The following is a 20,342-nucleotide window of genomic DNA, read 5'->3' as shown; positions in this document are numbered from 1 at the left end:
CTGGAAGCCAGGGGCAGTCACATGGGTCCGGTTTCCAGCTCCTGGGAGCCACGGGGAGCCAGGAACTAGGTGGCAGCCACGCCCTTGTGCAGCAGCATGCAAATACAGAACAATTAGCCCCTTTTTAAAAACAAACCAGGATGCCTTTCTGACACCCCAAATACAAGGCTGTCCCGCCAGAAATGAGACACACAGTCACCCTAATCTCCCGGTAAGTATAGACGTACCCAAAATCTCCAGCAGAGACGAGAACTGAAACTCGGTCGGAGTCCCAGGTAGTGCTTTATCCACCGGACCGTTCAACCTTGCTAATAAAATGTACATTCCTATTTTCCAGTCAAGTGTGAGCCTCAAGATTGAATTTCTCTGACTTTATACTCTTATTTGTGCTTGTGGCCGAAGGTTAGAAAAATCACATCTCTAATAAAACCTTGCGCAGAGATTTAGGAACACAGTCTGAGTATTCAGCTTTAGCTGTAAATGCTTGGGTCTTCAGACAGACAGGCAGACTGGCTGTGGTCAAGTTTCCCGTGGCCCCATAAAGTTTGTTTCCAGCCACCAGTCCTGGCTCTCAGTGTTCTGTGCTGTTATTTAGCTGTAATTCACCTCTAAGTGTCTTCTAAGAGCCCAGGAAGCAGTGGAAGTGTTGGTAACGCTGCTAGACAATATGATCTCCTGTGGTCCAGCAAATTCTCTGGCTTGGCACTGGCCAGGTCCCAAGGGTGCCAGACTAGAGCGTGTTATATATCAGCCTTAGGGCCAGATCCCTGCCGACATAAACTGGTGTCATGCCATTAGCTTCCACAGAGCTACACTGATGTACGGCTGCTGAAAGGGGCATGTATCCCTGTCACTTCTCTTTTTACTGACACGGTCTATTTTGTCCTTCCTTGCAGCCACGAGTGAATTATTTGAGTCTTTGTGTCTGATGTCTCCCCGCCGCCCATGTTCATTTTCAGTTCTTACAGTTTGGACAACACCCAGCATCTAGATCCCAAGCTCTTTACTCAATTCCTACTTGGGCAAAACTCCTGTTGACTTTAATGGGAGTTTGCTAGAGTAAATAGTGGATTGAGGGAAGAGGTTAGAATTTGACCCTGTGTCAATGTCCAAAACAGAAACACCTGTGTTTAGATCAGAAATCAGGCTAACCTCTATGCATATAAGTCATCAGAGTTTAGAGCACATGGGGAAGAACTCTGGTAAAGGTCATTAGAATCCATTTCCTGGGCTTAGAATCATAGAATCCTAGGGCTGGAAGGGACCTCAGGAGGTCATCAAGTCCAGCCCCCTGCTTCAAGCAGGATCAACCCCCAGTAGGTTTCATGATGATAAACATGTAAACCAGAGAAAGGGGTGGTATAGAATTCCACTCTGTGTGGATATTAACCTAAAAATGCCCAGGAAAGTCTACCTGCCTGTCAGTGCTACTACCTCCTTCTTGTTCTCCTTCTTAGTTAGCACCACTGGCAGTGTTTTACTGCTCCGAAGCAAGGGCTCTTGAGGTGTGGGGCAGCACCAGGTAGGGAGTGGAATGCCCCGTCACAGAAACACGGTGTAAGTCAGCATGTTTCCTACTTATACACACCTGATAGAGTTGAAAGAGACCTCTGGAGGCAGGAGCAAGCACCATCCATTTTTTGTTTTGATCTATTTGCCCCAGATCCCCAAACGGTCCCCTCAAGAATTGAACGTCGAACCCTGGCTGTAGTACGTTAATACTCAAACTGCTGAGCTATCCCTCCCGCAAACATCTAGAAGCCCAGCCCTGTTCTCTTTAAGGACTTGTCTGAACCTAAAAGCTGCACCGCTTTTAACTATAATGGCATAGATAACATAACATGACCCTCGCCGTGCAAACACAATTATCCCAGCACAAAGAGGCTTGCGCCGGTAAAGCAGTTTCCCTCAAGAGTAGCCGTCAGTCTGTAGCATCACCAAAAAAAAAAAAATCTAACGTCCGAGCCGTATAAGCTTGTGCATATAGTTTGGGAGTCGTAGTTCTGTATTATATCTATCTTATAGTTCAATAAATGTTACCTTTGTTATATCTTAAGGTGTCATAAATCTAAATACCTACCATTGAACAGATGCAGATGGGAGATAGAACTTGTAGGCAGCCCATCTTCTGATAACCATATTTAATTTAATCTGTTTCGGGCTAACATTTTGTTTAGGGCAAAAATCTTTAGACGCATATTTTTAACATAAACACGGTGCAATTTCATGAACGTGACGGCTGTTACGTCGATTGCACCAAATAGCATTCCCTTTTTCAAAAAGCAATGAACTTTGTTGTGAACGCATTAAGCCAGCCCAGCAACATCCCTGGCCCTGCAGGAGAAGGGATGGTGCCAGACAAGCGAGTGCCGGACGAGAGAGTTTCAACCTGTACTTCTCTTGTAGGTTTCAATGAAGGTTACTAAAAGGAAGGAGGTGTATGTACTTGTACGCTGTACCAGGGCTGATTATACCTTTTATTTGGTGTATCTTTCCCCCACAAGGCAGACCAGCTCCCATTCCTTTAGCTCTGAATGCGTTTCACCTTTGAATAAATGCCTGTGCCTGCTAAGTAAATATTGAGTCAGTGTCCTGGCCTTGCTGGGCTGGAGCACACAAGCACTTTGCATAGACCTTCTGCCTCTGCCTTGCAGGGCTTGGCCCAAAAGGCCACTGGAGTTCACACCCTGCGCTGCACTCAGGAGTGTTCTGACACAACCACAGGGAACACAGAGATCCGTGCCAAGTGAAAGCCGTCCTGAAGCAGGGAGCTAGTGTAAGCCATTCTGTGGGCTGCTCTTGCCCTTTCTGAGGAAGACTAGGCCGCTGAGGATTCTGTTACACTCTGAACTAACAGAGCCCATCCTCTAGCTCAGCAGCCACAGTACAGGAATCATTATCAGGAGGTCCCACATTCAAACCCTGCTCTTCCAGCCCCGCCCCGGGGTGTGATGCCTGCCACCAACAGAGAGGGCCTGGACTTCTGCAAGGGAAGCCTCTGCAGCTAGGCACTGAGGCTGCAGCTAGAATTGTTTCTACCTTTACAGGTTAAATCTCTCTAATCCGGTACCCTCGGGAACTGACTGGTGCTGAACCAGAGAATTTGCCAGATCACGGGAGGTCCATATCATCTAGCAGCATTACCAACATTTCCACTGCTTACTGGGCACTGAGGAGACATTTAGGGGTAAATTACAGCTAAATACCAGCCCAGAACACTAAGAGCCAGGACTGGTGGCTGGAAACAAACTTTACGGGACCCCAGGAAGCTTGGCCACACCCACGATACGTGATCATCTGGCTAACTACGGATGTTGCCGGACAAGAGAGTGGCAGACTACAGAGGTTCCAATCTGTACTAGTTTTGAACTGAGTCATGTTTGCAGGATGTAAAGCCTAGTTCTGCTCTCTGTTAAGCCATCTTAACTCCATTCACATGCCCCCATTCAAATAAGACCTGAGCCTGAGCCAGTAAGGAGGACAAGGAAAACAGGAATGGGCCAGACGCATCCACACAGCATTACGATGACCTCTGAGCCAAATTCAAGCCTAGTTTAACTAGAGGTCATGCCAGCAAGGTGGTTTCCCAACTGCCTGGGCTGGTTAAATTATTAAGCCACATGAGCTTCGGCTTGCAGGTGCTAGTGAGATGAACTGGTAAAATTTGCTGCTGCTGGAGATTTTGCGGCTAGTGCAATTCATTGGGGTCGTGTTAGCAGATGAGCTAGTTGGATACACCCTGAAACCTCCCACCACCCACAGAGCCGATGAAAGACTTTCTTCTTGTCCCCACACCAAATTAAACTGCAGCATTGCTTCTCTTGAGGTCCTTTCTCACAGCACAGGGTGGGCGTGTCAATGGACTCCATCTCCTTTCTAATGCATCGCCCCATTTTTGTGTCATTCACTTAGTGATAGGCAGCTCCCAGTTGCCAGGATGCACATGTCTGGATCATACTGGGTCATCAAAGGTCCATCTAGCCCAGTATCCTGTCTTCCAATTATGACCAATGCCAGATGCCCCAGATGGAGTGAACAGAACAGGGAATCATCAAAATGATCCCTCTCCCCTTATCCATTTCCAGCCTCTGCTAGGGACACCTTCCTACCCGACCTGGCTAATAACCAGTGATGGGCCTTAACCTCTAAGAATTTATCTAGTTCTTTTTGGAACTCTGTTACAGTGCTGGTCTTCACAACATCCTCTGGCAGCGGGACTGGGACATCCGTAAAGGGCACACTGGTACATAGACAAGACCACCCGTAGGAGTCACTGGCCCCCCCAGCTGCCCAGATGGATCTAATAAAGGGATTTTTCTGTCCTGTGGACCCCGTAGCAGGGAGGGAACCCTCCATGATTCCATTGCCTAAGGGAGCTTTCAGGCTAGCCTGTGAATTGCAAAGCCTGATGGGTCAAAGCGGGAGAACTGGGCCATGGTTTTGTCTTTTCAAAGTTCAAGTCTTGATGATGAACTTGGGAGGGGGATGCTTTTGGGAAGAAAGGTTTGTTCTGTTTTCCAGCCAACTCTGGAGCAGGGTTGAAATTTTTCAGGATTTCCATATTTTCAGTTTTGAGGCTTTATCACAAATCACCCCCCACATTTTTGGGCCATTTTGACCCAAAGGAGCTACTTCACTGGGGTGAGCTCAAGGGCAGCCAGGCCAAGCAATGCTTTGTGGGGGAGCAACCACATCATCAAGGCCGTGGGAACAACTGGGAAACAAACCCTTAGGAAGGTTTAAACAATTACTCTCTGTCCTCAGGTCTAGACTACAAGAGCCTAATTCACTGGAGAATCTGAGCCTAATTCACTGGTTCGGTGATAGAGTCATTGCATTGGCTTTAGTGGAATTTCTACACAGGGGCAAATGAGACAAGGATCAGGCCCCTTGACTTCAGTAAGTCAACAGCTGAGGGGCTCAGGCTCCAGGGGTTAGGGTCATAACTGGACATGCTCTGACACAGACTTCCTGAATGACCTTGGGCAAATCACTTAATTTCCACCAAACCCCGCCCCTTTTTTTTTTTGTTTCCCAGCTGTACAATGGGACCACTAAGCACCTCCCTTCTCTGTTCCTTTGTCCCTCTTCCCTCAGCATACTTTTTGTCTTGCCTGCCCTCTGTATTCCCCCACCCCAACCCAGAGACCCCACCACCCAAAGTCACATGGCCCCCTTGTTCTCAGCACAGGCTGATGGTTCTACTGGAGAGTGGTCAGATACAACAATGAGAGGCATGGGTACGAAGCTGCACAGGACAGAATATCAGACAGGCAAAGTTGCTGAAAGTAGCCATCGGGGCTCCTTTCGGCAAAACTTTCTGTCTGTGCCTGTTAAAAAGTCACAGAGGTAAAACCAGGTTAGGCTGTAGCTTCACAAAAGACAGGCAGGCCTGTAAGACCCTAAAGACTAACTAATATATTTATTAGGCAATGGGTGCTCTTGGGTGAAGAAGTGGAGCTCTCACCCGCAAAAGCTCATTACCTAATGAATACATTTGTTAGTTTTTAAGATGCTACAGGACTCCTTGTTTTTTGTCTGTGCCTTTGTCTGATTCCGTCTCCTTCAAAACCCACTTCTCTGAACAGATTCTGAAATAAACCAAATCCTCTTTCATTTCCTTGCCCTCATTCTCCCTTTCCTTCCTCCTCAATTTTTTAATCATTGCCTCATTCATTAATTGTACTTCCTGCTCCTTCCTCCAGAACACCGATAATCATCTCTGATGGCCTCACTCAGTAAAACATGAGCCAAATAAAACACTTTTTCTTACTTATTCAGCACCACTTCCTTGGAACACTAGATCTGTTAGGCGTGACCTTTCTTGTATGCATGCCGTGGCTAATAAAATCATAGCCATCTATTATTTTGCCTTGGTCTGTCCTTCCTTAGCGCTTCCAGCACAGTCTGTGCCGGAATGGTAACCTTGGAGCACCACGCAAGAAACTAATACACTAGCTGGCTAAAATAAGCAGCACACATTAACCTTCACCAGTGGAGGGGGAAAGAAACGGCCGGGACTCTGACACAATCAGTGTGCAATAAGTGCTGTCTTCCCTGATAGGCTCCGGACAGCTGTGTTCTAGAGAGGTCCTCGTGGGGTGGATTTTGCACCCCCTCCGCAGAACTCTGCAGGACTTTTGTTTGCTTGTTTCTTTGTCTGGGTGGCAACAGGATGAACCTCTTCCATGGAAAAAGTTGTCCAGAGTTTAAGAGAAACAGAGTGCTGAACCAATCGAGACTGGAGGTTTCAAAGTGTTCTGTTGAGTTTGACCAGGGGCCAGCAGCTGTGTTCACCTCAGTGTCGTCATTGAGAGTGAAAGCTCTAAAAACCAGGTGGAAGGCCACAGCAGTTCTTCCAGCCTGTTCAGCACTGGCTCAGAGGCCATAAATCTCGAGCAACAGAGCTTGTTCATTAAAGATTTGAAGTTCAAAGACCTCAGTGTGCAGCGGTTGATCACACAAAGACAGGGTCGGATGCCTTTGCTGGATGGTTGGTCTGGCAGGGTCAGTCTTATTCCTGGGCATCAGCCCCTTGTTCAGCTCACAGTCCCACAGGTAATTTGGGCACTGGGGTCTGGGCCCCATATGCCCTCGCCACGGTTTGGACTTCTGTCCCTGGGCTGAAAGGGTGCTGGGGTAGGTGCCCCCTGGTCTGCCTGGGTGGAGTAATCAGTTCTCCACAGCCACTGTGGTCACCTGGGGGAAGGGAGCCCAACACACCCTGAGGGAGCTCCTCACCTCTGGTCATGCTGGGGTTCTGCTCCGCAGCTCTCTCACGCTTTCCTTATCTGTTGTCATCACCTCACCTCACTCCAACTTCCTCTTCTGCTCTCCTTCTCTCCCCCAGTAGGGGAGGCTTTTTTAAAAGTCCCACCGCAGCCCCAGAGGAGCTCAGCCAGCCCTTTGTAGCAGCCGCCTCTCCACAGCTTCCACAGGTCAGCTGTCCCCATGTCCTGAAGTAACCCTCTGCCAATTAGCCAGGCCATCTCTGCTTCGTTTAGAGCAGCCTCTCTCCCCTTCTAAGCTAACTTTCTGGCCTCACTCTGTCACTTTGGCTAATCAGGGGTTGGTGGCTAGCACGAGTCAGGTACCATATCAGATTAGTATGTGGTATGTTCCTATAGCTCGGCCTGGATTTGAACATGGCAAAGGTGACCATGATTCCTTCCCAGCAGACAAGAGTTTACTGGCGCGTGGCTAGATTCTAGGCAGGCCAGGGCTTTTCTTCTACATGCTTACCATGAGCACCGTTACAAAAGATCTCATAGGTGACATGCCTGTTCTCTCCTACAGACAACCTCCCAACCTGATGAGGATCCTCACCAACAGCCACACTCTGTACCCCAGGAATACCAGTCCTGGAACCTTTCCTTGCAAAAAAGCCCACTGCCAGCTTTGTCCACATATCTTCTCTGGAAATACCATCACTGGGCCTAATCAGGTTATTCGCAGAATCACGAGCACATTCTCATGTTCTTCATCTAACATCATATATGCCATCATGTGCCAACAATCCCCAGATGCTTTGGACATTGGACAGACTTCTAACTCCCTTAGACAAAGAGTTAACGGGCACAAGAGAGACATAAAAACACTCCAGATCCACAAACTGGTTAGTCAACATTTTAATGGAGTGGGCCATTCTGTTAATGACTTAAGAGTTTGCCTGTTACTGAAGAAAAATCTTTCGCACCATTATTGAAAGGGAGACAGCCGAGTTGTCTTTTATATTCAAATTCGGCACATTAACATGTGGTTTGAACTGGGATGGGAATTTTATGAGTCACTATAGGGACTCGTTTGCATACTTGGCTTAATCTAATTCTTGACCTTCCCCCCACACTTCTAGTCCTCTACTCTCCGATTTGCTCACCTTGATCATTTTTTTTCTGATTTGTCTTTCTCGATTACTGTTTTTGGTTTTCTGTGCCTTAAATATTGAGTCTGTTCTGGTCTGGCTATGGTCTGAAGAAGTGGGTCTGTCCCACGAAAGCTCACCTAATAAATTATTGTGTTAGTCTTTAAAGTGTTACTTGACTGCTTTTTTGTTTTAAAAGATCTCGTTTTTCCCACCAGCCCAGAACTGTAAAGTTCCTCCCCCATAGGGCAGTTTACACACAGGTGGTGCCACATGCCAGACCAGCAGCATCTCTTTTGGGTGTGGCTTGACAAGTTTACAGACTGAATCGAGACTGGTCAGACAGACTTATCACTCTTCACTCCTAGGTGCTCGCCATCCTTGGCCAGCTTGTATTTTCTGATGTGCAACACCAATATTAAGGTCATGTTTAGTTTGGAAAAGAAAAGGCTGAAAGGGGACATGATAACAGCTTTCAACTACCTAACAGGGTGTTGCAAGGAAGAGAGAGAAAAATATTCTCCTTGGCCTCTGGTGATAGGACAAGAAGCAATGGACTTAAATTGCAACAAGGGAGGTTTAGGCTGGACATTGGGAAAAACTTCCTAACTGTCAATGTGATTAAGCCCAGGGAGGTTGTGGAATCTCCATCAGCGGAGATGTTTAAGAGCAGGTTAGACAAACATCTGTCAGGGGTGGTCTAGATGGTGCTTGGTCCTGTCATGAGGGCAGGGGCCTAGACTTGATGACCTCTTGAGTGCCCTTCCCCAGTTGTAGCATTCTATGATCCTATGCTGCAGAGCCCATCCTCTGGGTGTAATTCCACCGCAGTCCGAGTGCGTGGACAGAGCTAGATTTACTCAACACGAGTAAGGGGGCCAGAGTCTAGCTATGAAGAAGTGGCATGCAGAGCAAGGGGTGCCAGTTTAGACCCCCATTTTGCAGACTCAAGGGATTCAGAAGGGCCTTGTGGAATCCAGCCTTAGTTGGGCACAACCTTATCAGAGGAATTGTATCATTGGTGACACTAGTCCTGCCCTCAGCCCCTGAGGCACCAATAGGTGTGGCAGGCCTACGGGCAAGGGCGGAAGGGGTGGAGCCAAAGGAGGAAGGGGCAGGGTTTGGGACAGTCAGCTCTGGGCACCCCTCAACACTGAGGCCACCCCAGAGTAGCACACCGCGCTCCACAATGTTTCAAAGGGGCCTGGATTTTTGGCCGTGGCACCAGCCAGAGCTCTGGGCACATTTGAAATGCCAGGCCTGGGGGCTAGTGCTCCCTTCCCTCCCCCCATCAGCAGGCCTGCTCAGAGCAACTTACACCTCAACCCGTGTCAGATCCAGTCCCTCCCCGCTGTGAACCGCCGCAGCCTTCCACAAACGTTCCTTGCACCTCCCAAAACACCAGCAGCTAAATTCTGCTCTCATCTACACCACCGTGTAAATCCAGAGTAAGTCCACTCTTTGGGGTGAAGAGCAATTCAGAGGTATTCCCCTGCAACGGAGTATGGAATTTGACCTTGTGCTCCCATTACCCTTACCTGGGAGTGGCTTGTCACACGTCAGTCACCTCTGTACCTTAATACAATGAGGGAAAGAGTTAACTCACTTGCAACCATAACTGCGTCTTGCATCATGAATGTACCCCAGGCATTATATGGAAATCGTGATGGCTCCGGGACTTACCTCTTAATTACCGCACACCTAAAAAAAAAAAAAAAACAACGTTTAATACCGTACTTTTCTTGCACAATGCCTACGTTGGGCTCTCATGCAACTTCTGCTCTTAATTATTTAATTGCCTGGCTTCTCTTTCCAATTGGTCTGTGAAGGGATAAACTAAAGCGCCTCAGGCCTGGCTGGTATCTGAATGGGAAACCTCAGAGAACTCTATGGGAAGGTCTACACTAGACTCAAAAGTCCATCCTAAACACGCAACTCTAGCTGTGGCAATTGCATAGCTCAAATCAACATATCAGAACTTATCTGGCCATCCACTCGGAGGGAGGTCACCAGGAGAAACTCTCCCATTGACCTCCCTTACTCCTTGCAAGAATTCGGAGTACCAGGGTCGACGGTTGAGCACCGATAGTTTGATTTACCATGTCAACTAGGTGCGCTAAACTGAACTCTGGAAGATATACCCTGGCTGAGTCGATCTTCCAGTTAAGTCTAGACGTGCCCGAGGTGTTGCCAGAAGTGGTGTTAATGATTCAGTAGGTGGTGCTCTTCTCTCTGAGTCAGCACCATGGGACTGGAGGGTCTATCTTTCAGGACAGCCTGTGACAGCTGGGTCCTAGTCATTCAAGATTCGCTGATCCTGCCCTAGTGTCCAAGCCAAATGTTACTCTGCATTAATTGCACTCTATCTGCCTCCATTCTACCCTGCAGCATCCATTGGACATGCTGTGGCATATTTGGGTACATTAGGAGGAGCATTTCCAGCAGATCTATAGAAGTTATTATTCCCCCACATTTGGCACTGGTGAGGCCGCACCTGGAGTACTGTGTCCAGTTCTGTGCCCCTCAGTATAGAAAGGATGTGGATGCACTGGAGCAAGTTCAGCAGAGAACAACCACAATGATGAGGGGGCTGGAGCACGTGACCTATGAGGAGAAGCTGAGGGATTCTGGCTTAGTTAGTTTGCAGAAGAGAAGAGTGCGGGAGGATTTGACAGCAGCCTTCAACTTCCTGAAGAGGGGATCTAAAGAGGATGGAGAGAGGCTGTTCACAGTGGCGACAGATGGCCGAACAAGGAGCAATGCTCTCGAGTTACAGAGGGAGAGGTCTAGGTTGGATATCAGGAAAAACTATTTCACCAGGAGGGTGGTGAAGCCCTGCGATGTGTTACCTAGAGAGGTGGTAGAATCTCCATCCCTAGAGGTTTTTAAGTTCCCGTTTGACAAAGCCCTGGCTGGGATGACTTAGCTGGAGTTGGTCCTGCTTTAGGCAGGGGCCTGGACTTGATGACCTCCTGAGGTCTCTTCCAGCCCTAGGATTCTGTTCTCTGGCTCTACCCTGCCCTGCCACGTTGGAGTTCCTCCCCAGAGGTGGCTTGATTTCCCTCTGGTAAGGAGGGTTTGACGTGTGAAGTGATTCCCATTTTTTTGCCAAGAGCACTTCGACTCTTGGGAAGAAAAGGCGTTTCCTAACTTTAAGATTTCATGCGTCATTATTGGTTGGAGCCTGATTCTCCACTGCCTGACACCTTGGGTAGTCAACCGCCTGGGCCAAGCGTGTGTCAAATGCTCCCTGATCACCATATATAAAGACATCCAGCAACAGATCCACTTGAATTACTTCTTCTACCTCCTGGTTCTTGCTTTCTAAGGCGGGGTGAGCAAACGTTTGACATCACGCCCCACTTTTCATCCCTGCGGTTAGCGCCTTCCCCCTCCCTCCCCCGCCAACCTGTCTAATGTAATCCAAACCAATGGACATTTCAGTTACGTTCTCACAGAAAAAAACTTTTTGGCACGTGTAAGATAATAATTATGTAGAATGCAAAAACTTTATGAATAGGTACATAAATCTTTCCTCTGTTTAAGTAATTATAATACCTAATAGTTAAATATAAGCTTTACCTATAAAGGGAAATGAGACACACGCACAAAAAACCTTTCACGTGATTGACATTTATCTGGTTTGCTTGGAATACAGTAGACTCCCCTTTAAAAACAGACATAATGGGCCACATCCCCCCTGTCTGATCTGACTTGTTTTTTCCTCTTTTGATACATACTGCTGATACTGGGCCATTTCCACCTGCCTGAACAGATCTTGTCAGCTCTGGCCTTCCCTTTTACCAGGTCCCCACTCTTTAAATAACCCTCTGAAACCACCACCACCCCCACACTCATGCATCTGATGAAGCGGGTCTTTGCCCACGAATGCTTATGCTCCAAAATATCTGTTAGTCTATAAGGTGCCACAGGACTTCTTGTTGTTCTCGAAGATACACAGATTGTTTTCCCATCTCTTGGCTCATTGACAAGTAAGGTTCTTGACTTCTACTCAGCTGGTGTGGAAGAAGTATCTCATGTAATAAGTTCTCAACTTCATCCCCTGCTAATGTCTGGGAAACAATGATTAGGCAGACAATAAGCTAGACATGAAACCTTTTTTTTTGGTGTGTATGCTAGAGAACATAATTAAAATCTCAAGTCAGTTTGCACTGATTAGGGGCTTGGAACAGGTCCCGTATGAGGAGAGGCTAAAAAGACTGGGACTTTTCAGTTTAGAAAACAGGAGACTGAGGGGGGACATGATAGACGTATATAAAATTATGACAGGTGCGGAGAGGGTGAATAAGGAGAAGTTATTTACTTGTGCCCATAATACAAGAGCTAGAGGACACCAAATCAAATTAATGGGTAGCAGGTTTAAAACTAATAAAAGAAAGTTCTTCTTCACTCAGCGCATAGTTAACCTGTGGAACTCCTTGCCCGAGGAAACTGTGAAGGCTAGGACTATAATAGAATTTAAGAAAGAGCCAGATAAATTCATGGAGGTTAGGTTCATAAAAAGCTATTAGCCAAGGGTGGGAATGGTGTCCCTGGCCTCTGATTGTCAGAGGCTGGAGCTGGATGGCAGGAGACATATCACTTGACCATTGTCTTCGGCACCCCTCCTGGGGCACCTGGCACTGGCCACTGTCGGCAGACAAGCTAAAGGGCTGGATGGACTTTTGTTCTGAGCCAATATGGCCGTTCTCATGTTCTAAATAAACTATTCATGGCATAAACAGACAATCCCTTTGCAGCTCATACGGTGTATGTAAAACAGCAGCTCACGACAGACATATTTGCTCAGTAATAACCAGTCCAAAGCAGCATGCCAGTTTATTTTACAATGTGACAGCCACATGCACCTATGTTTAGAAACTAAGGCCCGGGAGTGGCACACACGCAGAGTTAAGCATTGTTAAAAGAAAAGTTATTTCCCTTCAAGCCACAGCAAACATACACCATGGAACCCATTTATTCCAGCATGATTCATCTAGCTAACCAGGACAGACACTGCCACAAAAGCGTCATCATTGTTTCAGCAGGAAAAATCCCCAGTTCTTGTAAATACACGAAGCCAGCATCTCCCCACGTTTGATTCCCACCTCAGTATTTGGGTTATTTTTTGTTGGACTCACAAATAGGTGGGTGACATGAAGACGTCCTACTCCTTATCGAGTGACTGCCAAGATCTGGGTTATTTGCTAACACTCTCAAATAGATCCAGGGGAAACAAAAGGAGGATGCAGTACAAACTGACTATGAATCAACAGGATGCACTTGCAAAAAAAGCTAATATTTGAGGGGATGGGGGAAGATATTTGGAGTGGTGTACACAAGACAGCAGGACGGGTAAGGGCTCAGCTGGAGGACTCTGTCTAACTCTGGTTTCCCTGGTCTAGGAAAGATGTGCACAAATGTGAGAAAGTCCAGATGAGAGCAACAAAATGATGGAGGAGTTTAAAACCCGGACACGTGAAAAAGAGTCAGGTTTAGTCTCCAAAAAGACTGTGGGGAGGGGAGAAGCTGATGATAATTTTCAAACGCATTCAGGGCTGTAATGCAAGGAATGATGATCGACTGCACCCCATAGCCGCTGAAGCCAGGGTAAGGGGTAAACCGCCTTAACTGCGGCAAGGGAGGGTCAGGTTAGATATCAGAAAAAACTTTCCCGCTCTAAAAGCTATGAAGCCCACTGCAGGGAGCTTTCCGGGGCAGCCTCTCCAGGCTGTGATCTGAACCCATGCAGCCAGACAGGGCCAGGACGAGTGACCCCGCTCCCAGCTGGCTCTGGGTGTGCTGCCACCCGAGGACAAGGTGCAGAGCTGGGCTGGGTAAGCCGCTGGCCCCACCCCAGAGGACATGAATATGATGGTGAGGTGGTGGAGAACCGGGTGCATCCATCCCTGCTGCTGGCCAACAGGGGCTGTCGAGCCCCTTCCGGAGCCTTCGTCCCCACGCATGCTTACTCTGCCATCAAAGGGTCGAACTCCCAGTCCGGCAAGAGGGGCTCCAGCACCGTGGCAGCAGAGGCCACTGGAACTGAGGGGAGGCCAATCACCCTGTGCCTCCCTCTTATGAAATTTCACACACCCCCAAGGGTGTGCCCCCCCCATATTGCTCACCCCTGTTGTAAGCGATACACGGGAGGTCAATATTATCTAGCACATTACCAACACTTCCACTGCTTCCTGGGCTCTGAGAAGACATTTTGGGGTAAATTACAGCTAAACAACAGCCCAGAACACAGAGAGCCAGGCCTGGTGCCTGGAAACAAACTTTATGGGGCCGTGGGAAACTTGGCCGCACCTATACGTGGTCATCCAGCTCACTACGCTCATGCCAGATTATGGATGTTGCCAGATTAGAGAGGTACCTTCAGGCACACCCATAACATTCACAGCATTAAAACAAAAAGCAGTCAAGTATCACTTTAAAGACTAGCAAAATAGTTTATTAGGTGAGCTTTCGTGGGACAGACCCACTTCTTCAGACCATAGCCAGACCAGAACAGACTCAATATTTAATTTCTGGTCTGGCTATGGTCTGAAGAAGTGGGTCTGTCCCACGAAAGCTCATCACCTAATAAACCATTTTGCTAGTCTTTAAAGTGCTACTTGACTGCTTTTTGTTTTGATAGTGTATAGACTAGCACGGCTTCCTCTCTGTTACTATTCACAGTATTATTTGCAATGGAGACTTTTCCCCCTAGACATTCAAAGACATAACTCCCCTCTGCTCCTGAGGGATGTTAAAGAACATGTAGGAACATGAATTTGCCATCAACCAGTGTTTCTCAACCAGTGGTATGAATACCCTTGGCAGAACACTGAGGTCTCCCAGGGCATACATCAACTCATCTAGAGGTTTGCCTAGTCTTACAACAGACTGCATAAAAAAACCTAGCAAACTAGGTGTCACAGGACTTCTTGTTGTCCTCGAAGATACAGACTAACATGGCTGCCTCTCTGATAAAGGTGATGACGACGGCCAATCTACTGAACAGCTTCACTCCTCTTGCAGCAGGGGCAGCTTTGTGCCCCCAGCTCGGCTCCTTTGTGAGAGTTTGAGCTAGAAGCCAGCTGGCTCTCAGCTAAGGCCCCAGAGGACACTTGTGCTTGCTCTGTGTAAGTGATCTCAGGGCCTCTCCATAGGACAGTGACCCACACTCTCTGGTGTGGGGGTAACACTGGTAGATAACTATAGATATCTGTTGGTCTCTCAGGTGCCCCAGGACCTCTTGTTGTTCTCAGCTTTGTCACAGGAACAAGGAGCTACGTAAGAGCCTGAGGCACTTACCAGCCCCAGCATGCTTCACCGCAGGGCTGTGACCTTTGGAATCAGTCTCCCCCCGGCTGGCTCTTCAGTTGTCACCTCCAGCTCTCTCTCTTCTGAGGTTACAGCCTCTCTTGCCGTGCAATAGGGGAGCAGGGCAGTTCTGAGCAATCTGCATCTTGACAGAGCTTTTTTAGCTGGTGGGACCGCCCACAGGCAGACTAGAACCTGCAACCTCTGGAACTTAGGGCAGAAGGCTCTAGAAGTAGTAGTAAGCCTCTTCATCTCGGAGCATAGGCCATCGATGGCCATTCGCCAGCGTCCCCTGTCCTGGGCGATCTTTTCCAGTTCTGACCAGGTGTATCCATCTTTTTAGTGTCTGCCTTCAGCTCTCTAAGCCACGTGTTTCTTGGCTGCCCTCTTTTCCTTGTGGGTTCCAGGTGAGAGTTTGAGCTAGAAGCCAGCTGGCTCTCAGCTAAGGCCCCAGAGGACACTCATGCTTTCTCTGCATAAGTGATCTCAGGGCCTCTCCGTAGGACAGTGACCCACACCCCTGGTGTGGGGGTTACACTGATAAAGTTGACAGAGGACACAAAGCTGCCCCTGCCACCCCAGCCCCATTGCTGTTTTTAGTGGTGTTATTGTGGGTAAAGGTGGTAAACGGTGTTTGTAACTGTGGCCCAGTCACACCTTGGTCTGAACCACAGACGTACCCTTAATGGCAGACACAGAACTGCTATAACATCTTTCCACGGGTTGGTCCCTCAGGCCTTCCCCAGGGCTTTCATTTCCTCTGCAGGGTCCCCAGCTGCTGCATTCTTCTGTGCCGCGTTTCACCCCTTCTCCTTGGGAACAGATGTGTTTCTCTTCCTCTTATCCCAACCCAATGCCAGATAGGCTGTTTGAAGGACATGTGCGCTATCAAAGTTATGCCATTCATCTTTCTTATCACTGTGCCTTGATCCCAAGTGCAGAAAAGCTTAAATTAACCTGCTAGTAACGCAGCACGTGGCCGGAATCAGCGTCCCTAGGACACAAGAGCTGACGTTCACGCCTTCCTTCCCTGTGGGAAAAAAAATCAGAACACATACAAAGCATGTAAACTAAGCAATGCAGACAGGACACAGAACCTCAAGCTGCCTCAGAGAGGTGCCAGGCTGAGACGAGAAACCAACTTCATGCTCACAAACTAGGGAATTAGTTTTTCGCAGTGGAGTTTTGGCCTTTCATGTTACTTCTGTTATTCAGGGTGAAGCATTGTGCTCAGGTCTCAGCTCGCTTGTCCCACACGAAGATGATCAAAGTACTCAGGTCTGAGCTTGCTTGTCCCACGCAAAGGTGATCAACATACACCAGTATTATTTCAGGCAGACTTAAATCTGCTCCTCTGCCGTGTTTACTTGTTCTCTGCAGTACTGGTCCGCCCCCAGGGCTTCAAAGAGGAAAAGGCAGCAAAGCTTGTGGTGAAATCACATGTGATGTCACATCTACGATTTGCTGAAGAGTCGTTTAATCCAGCATGAGGTCAGCTGATCTCACCTCGCCCATTGTGGTTACGTTTACCAGGCGAGGGGCTTTCCGGTAGAGGACACATGACAAGCTTCATGCAAAGAAGGGGCAAATAATTACCTTGTCTCAGACCCCACTCAATGTCGGCCTACTAGCTTTCATGTACCATGAAGGCAATGGAGCCTTTTGATCTGGTTTCCTACCAGACATGGAGTTTGTACAGCAGCAGAATTTCAGTTGCGTTTTAGAGCCAGTCTACCAAGTCAACGTGGGCAGCTGCAAACCCTGACACGCACTGTGGAGGGCTACAAAAGGACTCCCCTTCCCGGAGGTCTTCATGCCTTGAAGGTCATGGATAAGAATTCTGTGGCTTGGTTTGGCCGGACTCCATGTGCCCAACAACACATTGTATTTCCCCAGATAAGAGTTGCGGGATGAACAAGCTTTGCTGCAGTGTAGCAGCGGGTAGCCATATTACTCAAGGACGTGTTTACAGCAGGGGTGGGCGAGGTCCGGCCCCTGAGCCAGCTCCGGCCTTCAGGGTTTCTAGCCTGGCCTGGGCCGGCCCCTGCAGCACAAAGCAGCGCTGTTCAAAATGGCCACCTGCTCCCCGTGGCGATCTGCCAAGAGGAAGTGAGAGATTTCTCTCGGGGTGAGGCCGGCCGGCACGCAAAGGCTCTTCCACAGCACCGAGAGCCCCACGGAACAGGCAGCTGCTTTGAGCGGCCTAGGGCTACAGGCAGGCTGAGAAGCATGCTTGTGAGCGCGGCTGGCTGGGAGCTGCTTAAGTAAACCCCTCCTGGCCAGAGCCTGCCTCTGGCACCACACTCCCTCCTACACCCCTCTCCAGGCCAGATTCCTCTCCTGAGCCCACACCCCTTCCTGGACCCTGCACCCCAAACCCTCTGCCCCAGCTCAGAGCCCCAGTTCTTCCCTAAACACCCTCTCAGTCCCCACACCCTCTCCTGCACCCCAGGCTCCTGCTCCGAGCTCCCTTCTGCACCCAGCCTCTGTCCCAAACTCCACATAAAGCACAGCCAACGACCACTTAGCAAAATATCGGAGTGGCTCCCCATCAAAAATTATTGCCCACCCCTGGATTAGAGCCTGGCCCGAAAGAGCTACACTGTGGCAAGGAGAGAAAGTTCACAGCTTTCCTTTAGAGCACTGTACCTGCGTAATCCCTTGGACTGCAGCCAAACGTCAGACTGATCCAAGTGGAAACCACCTGCTGCTCCACAGCCTGTTCTGGGCATGGCCGGAGGGAGTCCACAGTCAATGTGACTGAACAGTCGAAGAACAGCCAAGTGGCACTCGGCCACAGGTTTGCCAGAAGTGCTATGTGCACCTTGTTAAAACTCCCCCAGTCTGCCCCCAGCCACACCAGGTGAACACCCCAAGGGCCCCTCGGCAAACGTGCTGCCAGGTGAGTCCTTAACACACCAGGTACATTTTTGCTTTCGACTGATCTCAGGGGCCTGTTTCGTTTCTTCAACTCTCCCCCACCCCACATGTGTGGGCCAGAGCTTCACCTCATGTAAGTGGGAACACCTCCTTCTACTCCAATAAAGCAGCACAGATTAAGACGATTTGAGGATTGGTCCCCTCACTTTGTTTATTTTATTCCCAGAGTTTTATATTAGCAGTAGCTTAGCCGAGTGCTCTGAATGGAGAGGAGCAGGATTATTAAGTTTGCAGATGATACCAAGCTGGGAGGGGTTGCGACTGCTTTGGAGGATAGGGTCATAATTCAAAATGATCTGGACAGATGGGAGAAATGGTCTGAAGTAAACAGGATGAAGTTTAATAAAGACAAATGCAAAGTGCTCCACTTCGGAAGGAACAATCGGTTTCACACATACAGAAGGGGGAGAGACTGTCTAGGAAGGAGTATGGCAGAAAGGGGTGTAGGGGTTATGGAGGACCACAAGCTAAATATGAGTCAACAGTGTGATGCTGTTGCAAAAAAAAGCAAACATGATTCTGGGATGCATTAACGGGTGTGTTGTGAGCAAGACACGAGAAGTCATTCTTCCGCTCTACTCTATGCTGGTTAGGCCTCAGCTGGAGTATTGTGTCTAGTTCTGGGCACCGCATTTCAAGAAAGATGTGGAGAAGTTGGAAAGGGTCCAGAAAAGAGCAACAAGAATGATCAAAGGTCTAGAGAACATGACCTATGAAGAAAGGCTGAAAGAACTGGGCTTGTTTAGTTTGGAAAAAAAGATTGACGGGGGGGGACATGATAGCGGTTTTCAGGTATCTAAAAGGGTGTCCTAAGGAAACTTATTCTACTTGGCCTCTGAGGATAGAGCAAGAAGCAATGGGCTTAAACTGCAGCAAGGGAGGTTTAGGTTGGACATTAAGAAAAAGTTCCTAACTGTCAGGGCGGTCAAACACTGGAATAAATTGTCTAGGGAGGTTGTGGAATCTCCATCTCTGAAGATATTTAAGAACAGATTAGATAAATATCTATCAGGAATGGTCTAGACAGTACTTGGTCCTGCCATGAGGGCAGGGGGCTGGGCTCCATGACCTCTCGAGGTCCCTTCCAGTCCTAGTATTCTATGATTCTAAGATCCTATTTGAACTTTCAAAACAGAGGACACCCCTGACAGCGAGAGTATCTGTATCAGTATCTACCAACTCATCTTGTACTACTGTGTCATGTATAATAGTTTATACAAATTTATAAAATTTACTTTAAAAATTTTAGCCTGTTGCTCAACTATAACACAGTAATTCAAGGTGAGTTGGTAGATACTGACCCAGAGACACTCCTTCTCGGGGTGTCCTCTTTTTTGAAAGTTCAAATATGGTAACCCTAAGAGAAGCGATGAGGAGAAGGAAAGAGATGGAGAGAGCCTTTGGTGGAGGAACAAAGGAAGAACAGGTGCACACCCAAAGAAGCAGCCAGATACAGCTAAACTGCTGAGCATCACTTCTTTTCTGGTTCCTCAATCTTAAACTCAAGCTGGCCAGAAAAGAGGAATTCCATTTCACAGCCCAACTCCTGGTCGCCCGTGGGATGGGTGAGGTCCAGGTTGGAGAGCCTGCATTGTCTGAACTGAGGCAGAGACTTGAGCCTTGACCTTCCACATCTAGGCCACTGAGACAGGCTCAGTCTCTTCTGGGAGATGTTCTACTTTGTATAGCTACGGTCACTGGACTAGAGAAGTGGACTCTGCTGTCTGGTGGGTAGGACTCTCTCCTAGGAAGTGGGAGACCCATGTACAAGTTCCTCCACTAAATCAGTGACTGCTGAAATTTGAATCTGAATCTCCCATATCCCAAGTGAGTGACCTACCTCCCTGGGCTGTTGACCAGTGGGCTTGTTCCAGTCAGAAATTCCACCCTGGACCTCAGGGAACTTCACTATGAATGAAACCTACGTTTGTGTATTTTTTAAACAAATTAGCACTTTCTGATGTGAAACATTTTTTTAATAATACCTGACAGCTTTAATACAAACCGAGTAAAGCCAAAGTTGGACGCAGACTGAACCCTTCTCTGGTTCAGGTTGAGGGCTGCAGACCAGTAGTTGTCAGTTCCACCATATCTTGTGTTTTTACTACAAGCCTCACAGTAACTGGTCGTCTTCAAAAAGCCCCAGCTCCTGGGGTCAAGTGATGACACAAGAATCTCAGATTTCCTTTTGTTTAAAATACGTTTCTGTCCTTCATGGCCGCAGAGAAAA

General features: G+C 48.2%; 1 protein-coding gene across 4 annotated transcripts in view; it reads right to left on the bottom strand.

Annotated features, from left to right (window-relative positions):
* Window positions 1-20,342, bottom strand: part of POC1A (POC1 centriolar protein A) — a 137,003-nt gene that overhangs the window by 91,619 nt on the left and 25,042 nt on the right. Inside the window, exons 1-3 of one of the 4 annotated variants that reach the window (XM_075005709.1) lie at window positions 17,822-17,837; window positions 9,545-9,562; window positions 9,400-9,436 (exon numbers count right to left, since the gene is read on the bottom strand). The gene's annotated coding sequence lies outside the window, so the exon portion shown is untranslated. Of the gene's footprint in view, window positions 1-9,399; window positions 9,437-9,467; window positions 9,487-9,544; window positions 9,563-17,821; window positions 17,838-20,342 lie in introns of those variants that run through there. The other 3 variants (XM_075005710.1, XM_075005711.1, XM_075005712.1) reach the window with 3 other exon arrangements.

This window comes from Carettochelys insculpta, chromosome 11 (genome assembly GCF_033958435.1).
Source record: "Carettochelys insculpta isolate YL-2023 chromosome 11, ASM3395843v1, whole genome shotgun sequence".
Lineage (NCBI taxonomy): Eukaryota > Metazoa > Chordata > Testudines > Carettochelyidae > Carettochelys > Carettochelys insculpta.
This window is presented reverse-complemented; position numbering and strand designations above follow the sequence as displayed.